At 52.1% G+C, this 14,720-nt stretch overlaps 1 protein-coding gene across 1 annotated transcript in view; it reads right to left on the bottom strand.

Annotated features, from left to right (window-relative positions):
• Positions 1-14,720, bottom strand: part of chrnb3a (cholinergic receptor nicotinic beta 3 subunit a) — a 60,304-nt gene that overhangs the window by 45,080 nt on the left and 504 nt on the right. The window lies entirely within an intron of this gene.

The following is a 14,720-nucleotide window of genomic DNA, read 5'->3' as shown; positions in this document are numbered from 1 at the left end:
GAGGAGGAGTGAGACTGAGTGACCCAGAGCAATTCCCTGCAGTGTCTTAGAGATGGAGATTGGAGAAAGGCAGCGGAGGTTGATAGGGGGAAGGGTAGAGATATTGGGGCAATAGGGAAAAAGCTTAGAAGAGAGAAAGAATGAGAGATTGAAAACAGCACAAACAGCAAGAGCGGGAGAAAAAAAATCTCTTGACCCAGACCATATAAGCTACTCCCTTTAGTGCTATGCTTATAAATATGCACGCACACACACACACATACATACACACACACACACACATCATGGTACGTCATGTGCTTCTCCCAAATGAACCACAATACCATTTCCGTTTCTGGTGTGGGAAGATGGCAGTGCGAATTCACGTTTGCGACAGCCTCAGCCAGTACTGTCCATGCAGTGTGTTTGTCTACTTCTGCGTTTAAGTTTTGTCTTCGTTTGATGGCTGGGACAGCTTGGTCTGCTGCGTCTTGTGGGCCCAGGGACTTGCCCTGCCTAGAGCTGCGACCGAGGAGGTAACACCAGAGGTGGTCTGACAGGACATGGAAGTGGGGCAGGCTAAGCTAACTGCTAGCCTATGCAGACTGGCAATTCCAATAACACCGAGAGCGGTCTGGCGGTGGCCTCGCCTGGCATTGACTGTGGTGTTTTTGGTGTCGTCGTGTGGCGTGTGGAGAGGTGTGTCGAGGGTGTCTGGCTGGGAGAGCCGGCATTGGATTGGCTGAGGGAGCCTGGTCTGCTGCGTCCGGTGGGCCCAAGGATTACGGCCCTCAGAGGAAGCACCAAGGGTGGTCTGACAGGATGTGGAAGTGGGGCAGGCTAAGCTAACTGCTAGCCCAGGCAGACCGGCAGTTCCGACAGTCATCCTGGCTGGTGTTCGTTCCCTTGAACAGTAATTTTTTTAATTTTTATTTTTTATAGGATATGTGTTAGTTTAGATATATGTGTTAGTATGTGTGTTCTTGAAGGTCTTGTAGTTTTTGGATATGTGTTTTTGTCCCTGCATTGCACTGCTGTGGGCAGGGGGGAACGGTATTTTGTTTCATTTCATGTATATGTAAATGAAATGACAAATAAAGTGTTCCTGATTCCTAATTCCTGAGTACACACACAGTGACAGTGATTAGGGTAGACAGGGCAGTAAATAATTTGGGTTGTACTGTGTGATAGAAAAGCAAGGGAACAGAGAGCGTCCCCACTTTTTTCCCTTTCTCAGCCCTGAACGAGGGATTTAGAGAAGCAGAGGGAACAACACACCAGCATTGTAATCTATGAGCGAGAGAGAGAGACTGACAGAGAAGGTGTAGTTTAAGTCAAGTCAAGTCAATTTTATTTGTATAGCCCAATATCACAAATTACAAATTTGCTTCAGGGGGCCTTACAGTAACACAACATCCTGCCCTTACATCCCACCCTCACATTGGATAGGGACGAATGCCTGAGGAAGAAAAAAAACCTTTTAAGAGGGAGAAAAAAATAGGAAGAAACCTCAGGGAGAGCAATGGAGGAGAGATCTCTCCCCCAACACGGACAGACGTGCAATGGATGTTGTGTTTACACAATTTACAGAACATAACATTGAAAGAGAATAAACAGAATTATAATGGAATTATAAAACATGTGAAGAATACGATGAGGAGGATGTCAAGCAGTGTCCAGATGCCACCACAACAGCCCAGGACCAGAACCACGTGACCACCATCACCATGTAAAATAAATAAAAAAAATAGTCACCCATCTTAGTGAGAGAGGGATATAACATTAAAACAGGATAACAAAATTATATGGCTTTATAAGATACATGAAAAGAAAATGTGATGAGGGGGATGCCAAGCAGTGTCCAGGTGGCGACCACCATCACCACAGAGACCTGGGAGGAGAACAGACTGCATGTGCACACAGGGGAGAGACTCAGATGACACCATTCACACACAGAAAAAGAGAAAGGAGAAGACATTCAGAGAGAGAGAGAGAGAGAGAGAGAGAGAGAGAGAGAGAAGAGAGAGAGAGAGAGAGAGAGAGAGAGAGAGAGAGAGAGAGAGAGAGAGAGAGAGAGAGAGAAAAGACATGTGAGAGAAGAGAACAATCTGCATTTTATAATCTCGTCGGCAGAACAGTGGTTGGTCATTTCATTGAGACAGAAACCAACCCGCCATGCAGTACAGGTTGTGAAGCACTCAACTTAAATTAACTAGACAATTAATTGTAATTAATTATAGGTTAAGGTAAAAAGATGAGTTTTAAGTTTGGATTTAAAGGACTCAACAGACTCTGATTGCCTGACGGCAGCAGGCAGGTTATTCCACAAGAACAGGGCCCGATAGGAAAAGGCCCTGCCACCAGCTAACTTGTCTTTAACTTTGGGTACACACAGGAGCCCTGTATTTTGAGAGTGGAGCACTCGAGATGGAATGAACGGTTTAAGGTGATCAGACAGGTAAGATGGGGCAAGCTCATATAGGATTTTATAAGTCAGCAGAAACATCCTACTTTAGTAGTTTAGGTAGTGTTGGCATGCATATGGATGCGCCTTGATTTTCCCTCTCCCTCTTCTTTACTCTCACTCTGCACCTCTCTGTCTTCCTCTTTCTTTCAATCTGTCTCACAAGTCTTTCTCTCTCTCCTCCCCTTGTTCTCTATTCTGTGTTTAAATGTGAGCATAAGCTACTGTGTGTGTGTGTGTGTGTGCGCGCGCATGTGTGCTGTGACTCTACCACATTACCTCTCATTGCATCATATTCCCCGTAGATCGGGACTTGTGATAATGCCTTAAAAAAGGCTCAAGTACAATTTAGCTGAAGCCTGTCTAGAATCCTAGCAAACTGTAGATCTGTCTAAAGATTATAATGCACAGGAACCCAGCAAAGTGTGCAGAAGAAACATTTTCCTGCAACGGCATGTCCCAAGTCACATATTGCACTGTAACCAAAAACGTGTTTGTGTGTGTGTGTGTGTGTGTGTGTGTGTGTGTGTGTGTGTGTGTGTGTGTGTGTGTGTGTGTGTGTGTGTGTGTGAGCATGTGCTCACATTTGGAGATGACTCAGTGGAAGGGGAGAATATTGATTATATGCTGTCTTGAAGGATACTGTTGCCCCTTTGTCATGCAATTAGGATGTGTGTGTGTGTGTGTGGGGGGGGTGTTAGTACACACACATGCATGCTAGCATGTGTGCTGCATTGCAAGTGGGAGAGTGTGCATGGGACCGTGAATGGGTGCACAAGGACTTGTATGTCTTATTGACATGTTACCTAGAAGACAACACTGAGTAAACGATGCACATTTGAGTTTGTGTGTGAGAGAAAGCGATAGAGAGAGAGAGAGAGAGAGAGAGAGAGAGAGAGAGAGAGAGAGAGAGAGAGAGAGAGAGAGACTAAGCTTCTTCACTGACTGAGTCAAAGGGGTGACCCAGCACTCACTACAGCCCCCTGCCTCTACCTCAATCTACAACGCCCTGTGATCCTCACAGTTGTATGATCATCTGCACCTTGCCTCTATCTGTTCTCTGTTCAACCATGGTGGATTACATCACTGCCAGGGGGAACAATAACGATGGAATGATGTGAAAAGAAGGGATTTCTGTTTTTCTTTGTTCAACTGCTGCAAGTTAAACTCAAGGCCTTTGTTTTTTATTTTATTTTTTCTTTCCTATTTTCTATGGAGCATCTCTTTGAGGGATAAATATGTGGCCACTTTTCTCTGTCAACTGCTGCTACACATCTACACACCTGTTACTTCTACCGCTTCTGGTGTGGGAAGATGGTGGCGCATATTTACATTTGCAGTGGCCTCACCCAGTACCAGTGTGAGAAGATGGCGGCACGAATTCAAGTTTGCAGCGGCCTCACCCAATACCGTCCATGCAGTGTCTTTGTCTAAGTCTGTCTTTGTTTGATGAATGGGCGAGCTGACACTGGATCGTCTGGGAGAGTTTAGTCTGCTTTGTCCTGTGGGCCCAGGGACCACGGCCCTGCCTGGAGCTGTGCACAAAGAGGTAACACCGGAGAGAGAGACGTAACACCATCTGACAGGATGCAGAAGCGGGGCAGGCTAAGCTAACTGCTAGCCCATGCAGACCAGCAGTTCTGATAACACCGAGGGTGGTCTGCCGGTGGCCTCGTCTAGCCTTGACTGTATTTTTAGCGTCATCGTGTGGAGTGCGGGGAGGTGTGTCAAAGGTGTCTGGCTGAGAGAGCTAGCGTTGGATCGGCTGGGGGAGCCTGGTCTGCTGCATCCTGTGGGTCCAAGGACCAAAATCCTGACCGGAGCTGTGCCCAGAGAGGAAACACCGAGGGCGGTCTGACAGGACGCGGAAGCGGGGCAGGCTAAGCTAACTGCTAGCCCACGAAGACCGGCAGTTCCGACAGTCATCATAGCTGGCGTTTGTTCTCCTGAACAGTGATTTTTTTATTTTTTTAGTTTAGATATATTATGTGTTAGTGTGGATATATGGGTTCTTGTAGTTCTTGTGGTTTGGATATGTGTTTTTGTCTCTGTGTTGCACTACTGTGGGCTGGGGGAAATGATGTTTGATTTAATTTCATGTGCACAAGTGCATGAAATGAAATGACAAATAAAGTGTTTGTGATTCTGATCTAACGTTCAATGAGGTCCCTGCAAAGAAGAGATGGTTATTATGTTACAGCACATGAATAAACCAACACATCAAGTGGAGGGAGACGGGAAAGACAGAGGAGGAAAGGAGAGAGAAAGTAGGAAAGAAAGTGGGAGACAGAGTGAAAGAGACAGAGAACTGCCTTGTAGCTATGTGCTTTCTCATTAAAATCCGAAACATGTTTACCAACAAACAATGCAAAGGGACAGTCACCCCAAAGGGAGGTAACACTTTTCAAAACAGTTAGCCCCATCATTCATCATCTCTTACACTGTGTGTGTGTGTGTGTGTGTGTGTGTGTGTGTGTGTGTGTACTAACAGTTATACAAAATGTAATATACATTAATAATAACAATTGGTAATAATAATAAAAATATTTTACCAATTTTAATAACAATATTTAACAATAATAATAATTAACAACAATAATAATTAAATTGAATTATTAAATTAAAAATAAAAATAAAAATAAATATAAAATTAGTAATTTTAATAATATATAAATAAAATAGAACATTTTTAAAAATAAAAAAATAAAAATAATAATAAAATCTAATATAGAAATCTAAAATAAAAATCTTGTGGCAGGAATGAGGAAAAACACAGGAGACCCAGGCGAGTTTGATGTTTATTCCTCAACTCCAAAAACCAACTGCAGCAGGAACAACCCTGCACCGGCGAGCCCGGGAACGTAAACCACGCCCCCAGCTCACAGTCCTGCTGGGTGAGAGGCATAGCCTCTAGTGTCCGCCACACAGCCCCCCCCCCCCCTCGAACACCCAGAAGGGACTCCTGGAAAGAAAATTAGTGTCTCACTGGAGGCTCAAGCAGCCTGCCATAACGGCTGCGCCGTCCCTCAGCCGAAACAGTAGGTGAAACACAGTCCAAAGCCGGCTGAGAAGCAGAACGCTGAACCCATGAAGACACTGCCGGGGTCCTGGAAGGAGGACGACCCCGACGGGGAACCTGGGCCGGAAACACAACTTCGTCTGCCACCCTGTGCGCCGGTTTAAGCCCATCAAGCGTGACACGCTCCCTACACCCACCCATATCCAGCACAAAACCCTTAGGACCCGTCTCAAGAACCCGAAATGGGCCATCGTATGGGGGTTGGAGGGGCGAGCGGTGAGCATCATGCCGTACAAAAACAAAACGAGCCGACATGAGCTCCGCAGGCACGAACGTCCGCGGAAAACAATGGTGAACGGGGCCTGGAACCCGAGTGCTGTCGGACAAAAAAGGATAAATGGCCGGACGGGGTCGAGGAGCGGAACTCCCAGGCAAAAATTCCCCAGGGACGCGGAGCGGCTGACCGAGCACCAGCTCAGCGGGTGACGCGTCGAGGTCCTCCTTAGGACCCGAACGCAACCCGAGCATAACCCAAGGTAAACGCTCCACCCAGTAACCCTCCGAGAGCGCAGCGCTTAGCGCTTCCTTGAGCGACCGGTGAAAACGTTCAAACAACCCGTTAGCCTGAGGGTGATACGCGGTAGTGCGGTGTACCTGCACACCCAAGGATCGCGCAAGTGCCGACCAGAGCTCTGACACGAACTGGGGGCCCCTGTTTGAGGTGATATCTGACGGAGTGCCGAAACGGGCGACCCAGGAGGAAAGAAAAGCGCGTGCAACATCCGAGGATGTTGTGGAGGATAGAGGGACAGCCTCTGGCCACCTGGTGGTCCGATCTACCATTGTGAGCAGGTGCGCAAAACCCTGTGAAGAAGGTAGAGGGCCCACCAGGTCCACATGCACGTGGTCGAAACGTCTGGCCGGGATCGGAAACGGTTCGAGGGGCGATTTAGTGTGCTGGTGGACCTTAGCGCGCTGGCACGCTACACATGCAGCTGCCCACCCCTTGACGTCCTTGCGGAGGCCAGGCCAGACGAACTTGGAACCGACCAACTTCACCGACGCCCGAACTCCAGGGTGCGAGAGGGAGTGAATCGAATCGAAAACTCGACGGCGCCAGGCCACTGGAACAACGGGGCGGGGACGGCCGGTGGACACATCGCAGAGGAGGGCAGGACTGCCTTCCTGCATCACAGCGTCCTCTAGCTTGAGACCGGTACGCGTTGACCTAAGGGCAAGGACGTCCGGGTCGCTGGGCTGGTCGGCAGCCATAGCGGAGAAATCCACACCGAGGTGCACAGGACACACCAGCACACGCGACAGACAATCAGCAACAGGGTTGGACTTCCCGGCCACATGCTGAATGTCCGTTGTGAACTCGGAGATCGCCGCTAGGTGGCGCTGTTGACGAGCAGACCACGGCTCAGTCACCTTGGACATGGCAAAAGTCAGCGGCTTATGATCCACATAAGCCGTGAATGGGCGACCCTCCAGCAGGAAGCGGAAATGCCGGTTTGCAAGGTGCAGTGCCAGCAACTCTCGGTCAAAAACGCTGTACTTGCGCTCGCTATCCCGCAGTTTGCGGCTAAAAAATGCGAGTGGCTGCTACGCATTCGCCACACGCTGTTCAACCACAGCCCCCACGGCTATGTCAGACGCATCGGTTGTTAAAGCTATGGACGCCGTGGGTGTCGGATGGGCGAGGAGGGCAGCGTTAGCCAAGGCGCACTTAGCTCCGTCAAAGGCCTGGACCTGTTCGGGAGTCCAGTCGACAGGGTCGTTAGCCTTCTTAAGCCGCAGGGCTTCGTAAAGTGGCTGAAGGAGGTGGGCAGCGCGAGGGAGGAAACGGTTATAGAAATTCACCATTCCCAAGAATTCCTGCAATGCCTTAACAGAGACTGGGCGGGGAAATTCCGCCACCGCTTGCACCTTAGAAGGCAACGGGACCGCGCCTTGCGGCGAAATGCGGTGACCCAAGAAGTCAATCACCGGCAGTCCAAACTGACACTTGGCCGGGTTGACTATCAGGCCGTGTTCGTCCAGACGACGGAAAACCTGTTTCAGGTGCGCCAGGTGCTCTTCAGCTGACGGACTGGCCACTAATATGTCGTCGAGATAAACGAACATGAAAGCAAGGCCACGCAACACCGAGTCCATCAGCCTCTGAAAGGTTGGCGCTGCCCCCTTCAAGCCAAAAGGCATGCGCATGAACTCAAAAAGCCCAAATGGGGTGATCACTGCGGTCTTGGGCACGTCCTCTGCGCGCACGGGAACCTGATGATAGCCGCGCACCAGGTCCACCTTAGAGAAAATAGTGGTACCTGCCAGGCGTATGGAAAAGTCCTGTATGTGTGGGATGGGATAGCGGTCATTGGCGGTGACGTTGTTCAGGCGGCGAAAATCGCCGCAAGGCCGCCACGACCCATCCGCCTTGGGCACCATGTGAAGCGGCGAGGCCCACGGGCTGTTGGAACGCCTCACTGTACCCAGACGCTCCATGATGGCGAACTCCTCCTTAGCTATAGCCAATTTTACCGCGTCAAGGCGCCGAGCGCGCGCAAACACTGGCGGTCCCAGAGTGGGAATGAAATGTTCTACCCCGTGTTTAGTAACCGCGGTGGAAAAGGCAGGCGTAGTCACCGATGGAAAATCCGCCAGCAAACGCTGAAAAACATCACCTAATGCTAAAAAGTTAGCGTGTGTTAACGGACCGGCTCCCCGTCTCGCACGGAACAGTGGCGAAAGACACAGCATCAATTAAACGGCGGTTTGCAACATCAACCAGCAGACCATTAGCACACAGAAAATCCGCGCCGATAATAGGAACAGTAATGGCGGCCACTACAAAGTCCCACTCAAAATGGCGCACGTGGAAGCAAACAGTCACCAACCTTGTGCCAAACGTCGCAATGGACGAACCGTTAGCTGCACTTAACTGTGGGCCGCCGCCTTCGGCCGACCTGTCTGTCTTAGCAGGAGGGAGTAGGCTCTTTTGCGAGCCTGAGTCCACCAGAAACCGTCTTCCTGACTGTTATGTATGCACACATCGACAGTGCTGCATTTGATTTGGTGCTGTTCTATTGTGCTGGGATCGATTGGTGATGCCTGCGGGCTCTGGGTTGTTTGATCGGGTCTGCCTTTGATGCTGTGTCAGTCTAAATAAATAAAGAATGCCACGGAGAGGTTGTGTCGAGCGACAGCGCTGTGTCCTGACGTGATTTCTAAATACAATATTGGCGACGAGGATGGCTGATATCTCTCTCCCACCACCTGCCCCCTTCCTGGCATTACCTGGCGAGCCTCCGGTACCATGGACTCGCTGGCTACATAGTTTTGAAAATTACATCATCGCCTCAGGGCTCGACGACGTGAGCCAGGCTAGGAAGACGGCTCTGTTGCTACACTGCTTGGGAGCAGAGGGTCATCGTGTGCTCGGGTCTCTGGGGAACGTCACAAGCTTTGCCGAAGCTGTGGGACTTATGAGCACCCATTTCGCTGCTCCACAGAGTGCCCTCCTTCGGCGATTTATATTCCGTCAGCGACACCAACTGCCTGGTGAGTCTGTGCGGCAGTACGTAGCTAATTTGCGAGGGCTAGCTAGCTCATGCAAGTTTGGCGCGCTTCAGGACGAGATGGTTCGCGACCAGCTAATCGAACACACCAACAACGCAAAGGTGCGTGAGACTCTCCTGCTGGAAAAAGACGATCTGCTGCTGTCCAGAGCAATTACCATCGCACTACAGGTTGAGGTAGCAGCTGAGTGTGCTGCTATGCTAAATACACAACAAGTGGCCACCTCCAGTCAAGCTGCCAACGACTCCTCCCTCTACTCACGGCTGCCCCTCGGGACGCAACCCAACCAGAGCGAGGCGGGCGCCGACTCCACTGGGGACGTCTTGCAACTGCAACGACGGCGTTCTCGGCCCCGCCCTCAACAGTCCTGTGGTAACTGTGGGTCTCGGTCTCATGTTTCAAGGGCTCAGAACTGCCCTGCCCGTGGCCAGACATGCCGTAGCTGCGGTAAGCACAATCACTTTGCCAACGTCTGTCGATCTTCCCCGGCTGGGTCAGAGGGCCACACCCCCCAGTCTTCAACCGCCGTCATTCACAAGGTGAGCTCTGGGCCAGTGTCATTCAAATCATGCACAGTCAACATTAATGATGTGTGCATCCCCCTGCTGTTGGACACCGGTGCAAGTGTGTCTCTCCTGAATGTTGATACCTACAGTCAATTTTTCGGTTCACTGCCACTGTCCGCACCCTCAGCTGTCCTCTGTGGGTATGGTGACTCCAAAATCGATCTGGTTGGCTCTCTCCAACTGACTGTCCGCTATGGAACCAAGCTGGTGCCCAATGCAGTTTTTCATGTGGCACGCCGTGGGGCCAACCTGATGGTCCTGGACCTGTTCTCCGCTCTGGGGTTCTCCCTCTTAGACACAAGGGGGCAGCAATCCTGACTGTCGCCACACCTTGGCAGCAGAAGTGGCCATCGCTGTTTATGGGGCTGGGCTGCCTCTCCGCCTTCACCCATCAACCTCTCCTCAACCCTGCTGTGAAATCTGTCATCCAACCACTGCGCCGCATCCCGTTGGCTCTCCGTGATGGGGTCTCCGCCGAGCTGCAACAACTGCTGGAAGCTGGCATCATTGAACCGGTGGACGCGTCACCTTGGGTCTCAAACCTCGTGGTGGCTAAGAAGAAGTCGGGGGGCCTGCGTGTCTGCGTCGATCTATGTGCAGTAAATAAGGCAGTGGTCCCTGATAAGTATCCACTGCCCACCTCAGAAGAACTCACTGCTCAGTTCTATGGCTCTGAGGTGTTCTCCAAGCTCGACCTCAGACAGGGGTACTTACAGGTGCCCCTCCACCCCAGCAGCCGAAACCTCACAGCCTTTGTGACACATGCAGGAGTGTTTCGCTACACCAGGATGCCTTTCGGTCTCAGCTCCGCCCCTAGCTGCTTCCAGAAAATCATGGTCTCCGTGCTGGCTGGCATACTGGGCGTGGCCATTTATCTGGACTATATAGTGGTACACGGGCCCACCAGTGAAATCCACGACAAGCGCCTTAACATGGTCTTCGCAGCCCTGTCCAAGCACAAGCTAACTCTCAATGCTGAGAAATGTGTCCTCTCTGTGCCAGCCATCGACTTCGTGGGGTTCCGGCTGTCAGCGAGCGGTGTAACTCCACTACAATCCAACGTGGACGCCATTCAGGCCATCCCTGAGCCCAGCTCGGTCGCCCAGGTCGCCTCCTTCCTGGGTATGACAAGTTACTACCTGAGGTTTCTTCCCCAGTACTCTGCGACCACAGCCCCCCTGCGCCAGCTGCTGCGTAAGGACGAGCCATGGGTGTGGTCAAAGGCATGCAGTGACGCTGTGCGTGATCTCAAGACTCAACTGACTTCACCACCAGTGTTGGCTCACTTCGACATCTCCAGCTCCACCTTTGTGACCTGTGACGCATCAGCCACAGCGATAGGGGCCGTGCTGTCTCAAACCCAGAATGGTGTGGAGAAGCCCATTGCCTTAGCCTCCCGTGCCCTCAACCTGACCGAGCAGCGGTACTCCGTGGGTGAGCGTAAGGCGTTAGCCTGTATCTGGGCTTGTGAAAGGTGGCACCTCTACCTCTATGGCCGCTCCTTCACCCTCAGGACAGATCACCAGGCCCTGACAGCGCTGCTGTCCACATCTGGGACAGGCCACAAACCCCTGAGGCTGCACCGCTGGTCTGACCGCCTCCGCCAGTACAACTTCAGCCTGCAGTTCACCCCAGGCAGAGACAATGTTGTCGCCGACCTGCTCTCTCGCTCTGTCTCCACCCCAGCTCCACAGACGGACACTGACTGTGTGGAAAAGGACATTGTCCAAATGCTACACACACCCCTCCAGGCCACTGTCTCTCTGCAGGAGCTGAGGGCAGCCTCCGAACAGGACCCTGTCCTCTCCCAGCTCCGCACCTACATCCAGAACGGCTGGCCTCACAAGGTCCCAGAGGAGCTGGCTGCATTCGCCCGAGTCAGACAGGAGCTCTCCTGCTGGAACGACACCTGCGTGGCACGTGGGTTTTGCACAGTGGTCCCAGCTGCTCTCCGTGCACGTGTTTTGAATACCGCGCATGAAGGCCACCTGGGCATTGTGAAACTGAAACAGCGCTGCCGAGACCTGGTGTGGTGGCCGGGGATAGACAGAGATATTGAGGCTCTGGTGAAGGACTGTTCTGCCTGCCTTGTGAGTGGCAAGACTGGCCACCAGGCTCCCCCACCCCTGCAACCTCTCGCCTGGCCCTCTCAGCCCTGGGAACACCTGCAGTTGGACATTTGTGGTGAGATCCATGGAGTTCCCCACCACCAACGCTTCATGGTGGTCGCCTACGATCTACACTCAAAATGGCCTGAACTCACCACTTCCAGCACTGTGACCTCACAGATCATCATCGACTTCCTGGACTCTCTTTTCTCTCGCTGGGGCCTCCCAAAGGCCATCACCACTGACAACGGCCCTCAGCTGGTCTCTGCTGAGTTCACTGCTTATCTCGAAAGCAAGGGCATCCGTCATATACGCACTGCGTACTACCACCCCCAGGCCAATGGCGGCGTTGAACGTTTTCACCAGTCACCGAAGAACGGCCTCAGAGCACACATGGCCCAAGGGTGCTCTTTCACGCAGGCCATCCGTCACACTCTGCTGCACTATCGGGCCACACAGCACTCGACCACAGGCGTCTCCCCAGCCTCTCTCATGCTAGGCCGGGAACTGTGCATGCCCCTTGACAGGCTCCGCCCCTCCACACCTCAGGCACCCCTCTGGGGTCAGAGCCTCAGTCACTCGTCAGCAGACGCGGATGAAGCAACGGTTTGACCAGTCAAAACGAACCAGGGTGCCAGACATCAATGTGTCAGACTGGGTCAGGGTCCGCAGGCCCCACAGGGACAATAAAATGGCTTCATACTGGTCCTCTCCTCTCCAAGTCACCCGTCAGCTGGGCCCAGCCACTTACCTCCTCAGCGATGGCACTCGGTGGCACTCCAGTCGTCTACGGAAGGTGTCAGCTCCGCCACACACAGCTGGTGACACAACCATAGCCATTCCCTCAGCATGGCGAGACGCCCCGGGGCTTCATGCAGCTCCTACACGGGCCCCAGACATTTCTGGGCCTCAGCTTCCCCTGCCATCTCCCTCCCCACCTCGGCCTGCCCAGCCTCAGGCCGCCCCGCGACCTGTTCGCACACGTTTACGCCCTGGCCACCTAGAGGACTTTGTGTCAACCTTTCATGTTTGAAATCCTGCCGGGGGGGGGGGGATGTTATGTATGCACACATCGACAGTGCTGCATTTGATTTGGTGCTGTTCTATTGTGCTGGGATCGATTGGTGATGCCTGCGGGCTCTGGGTTGTTTGATCGGGTCTGCCTTTGATGCTGTGTCAGTCTAAATAAAGAATGCCACGGAGAGGTTGTGTCGAGCGACAGCGCTGTGTCCTGACGTGATTTCTAAATACAATACTGACATCGAGTCCTTAATGAAGAGCAGCTCACTACGTCCACCAGCGCCCACAGCTGCTACTGAGCGCTGGCCCTGGAGTTTCCCGCCGCCTCAAACGTGCACGGAGGGACGCAGCGCCTCGCCTTGCCACCGAACCGCTGGTGGAAGAAACAGAGGCCTCTCCCGCGCCGTCTCCGGGCAGTCACTTCAGCCACCACTGCCGGGTCCGCGTCCTCCGACGTCGGCTGCAGAGGCTCCGATGACACACTCTGCACAGAGAACCGTCTGGTAGCCAGCAGGACCCGATCGGCCTCCTCAGCCAAACCTCGGCAGTCACCAGCGGCCAGACACGGGGAGTTAGCCAAAGCCGCACGCACAGGAGACGGGAGCTGGCGCAGGAAAACGTGCGGGAAAAGGAACCTACCTTTGTCAGAGCCTAGCAGCGACAGCATATTGTCCATGATATCCACAGCCGTCCCGTCGCCCAAACCGGATAGGGAAAGGATTCTATCTGCCCTCTCTGCGGCAGATAGGCTGTACCTCCGGAGCAGAAGATGTTTGAGGGCGACGTATTTATCGTGTTGCGGAGGGGCGCGCAACAGCTGCATGGCCCGGCGTGTGGACTGCTGGTCCAGCGCAGCGACGACCAAATAGTATCTGGACTCGTCCGCGGAGATTCCACGCAGGTGGAACAGCGCCTCGACATGCTGGAACCACGAGGCCGGGTCGCTCTGCCAGAACTCTGGGAGTTTCACAGCCGCGGCGAGAACGGCCGGCTGTGAGAGTTGGGGCGTCGTGGCCGAAGTGGATTCACACTCCTCTTCTGCTCCAAACATGTTCAATTCGGGGTCACCAATGTGGCAGGAATGAGGAAAAACACATGAGACCAAGGCGAGTTTGATGTTTATTCCTCAACTCCAAAAACCAACTGCAACTGGAACAAGCCTGCACCGGCGAGCCTGGGACGTAAACCACGCCCCCAGCTCACAGTCCTGCTGGGTGAGAGGCATAGCCCCTAGTGTCCGCCACAATCTATATATAAATTTAAATGTATATAAGAATGTAGTATGCAACATGTACACTATGATAAAACGTTATTTCATAAAATAACTGTCCGTTAAAGATTTTATTACAAAGGGATTTAAATGGGAATTTGGCATCCCTCCTCCAATCCTGGAACAGCCCACGAGGCTAAGCGGTCTGGAAAGTGAATTAATCACCTTTTACCATCGCGTCTGTTTTTCCCTTACTCTTTAGCTCCCATGTCTCTCTCGCTCTTCTCTCTCTCGCTCACTCACTCACTCACTCTCTCTCTCTCTCTCTCTCTCTCTCTCACACACACACACACACACACACACACACACACACACACACACACACACACACACACACACACACACACACACACACACACACACACGTACACAATCTCTGACAGGTAGGATTTACGTCCTGCTAGGAGCCACTCCATTTCAAGATTAGTGTGGCCCTAAATGGAAAGAAATAACCACACACGTACATGAGCCTACTCTATCGCTCACACTCACAAATAGAAAGACACAGCAGCCTCCCTCTCCCATCAGATAAATATTGAAAGGCGTTTTTTTAATATGTATGTGTATATATATATATATATATATATATATATATATATATATATATATATACACACACACATACATACATAACACATGCATTACAAATGCCTTAATAAACTGACTCAAGGTTTAGGGAGCCCATCGTCCCCAGGAGGGCGCTGCAAACCTGCTCAATAAT

Source organism: Lampris incognitus, chromosome 5, assembly GCF_029633865.1.
Source record: "Lampris incognitus isolate fLamInc1 chromosome 5, fLamInc1.hap2, whole genome shotgun sequence".
In the NCBI taxonomy this organism is placed as follows: Eukaryota; Metazoa; Chordata; class Actinopteri; order Lampriformes; family Lampridae; genus Lampris; species Lampris incognitus.
The sequence above is the reverse complement of the archived record's forward strand: the minus strand, read 5'-3'. Positions and strand labels throughout refer to the sequence as shown.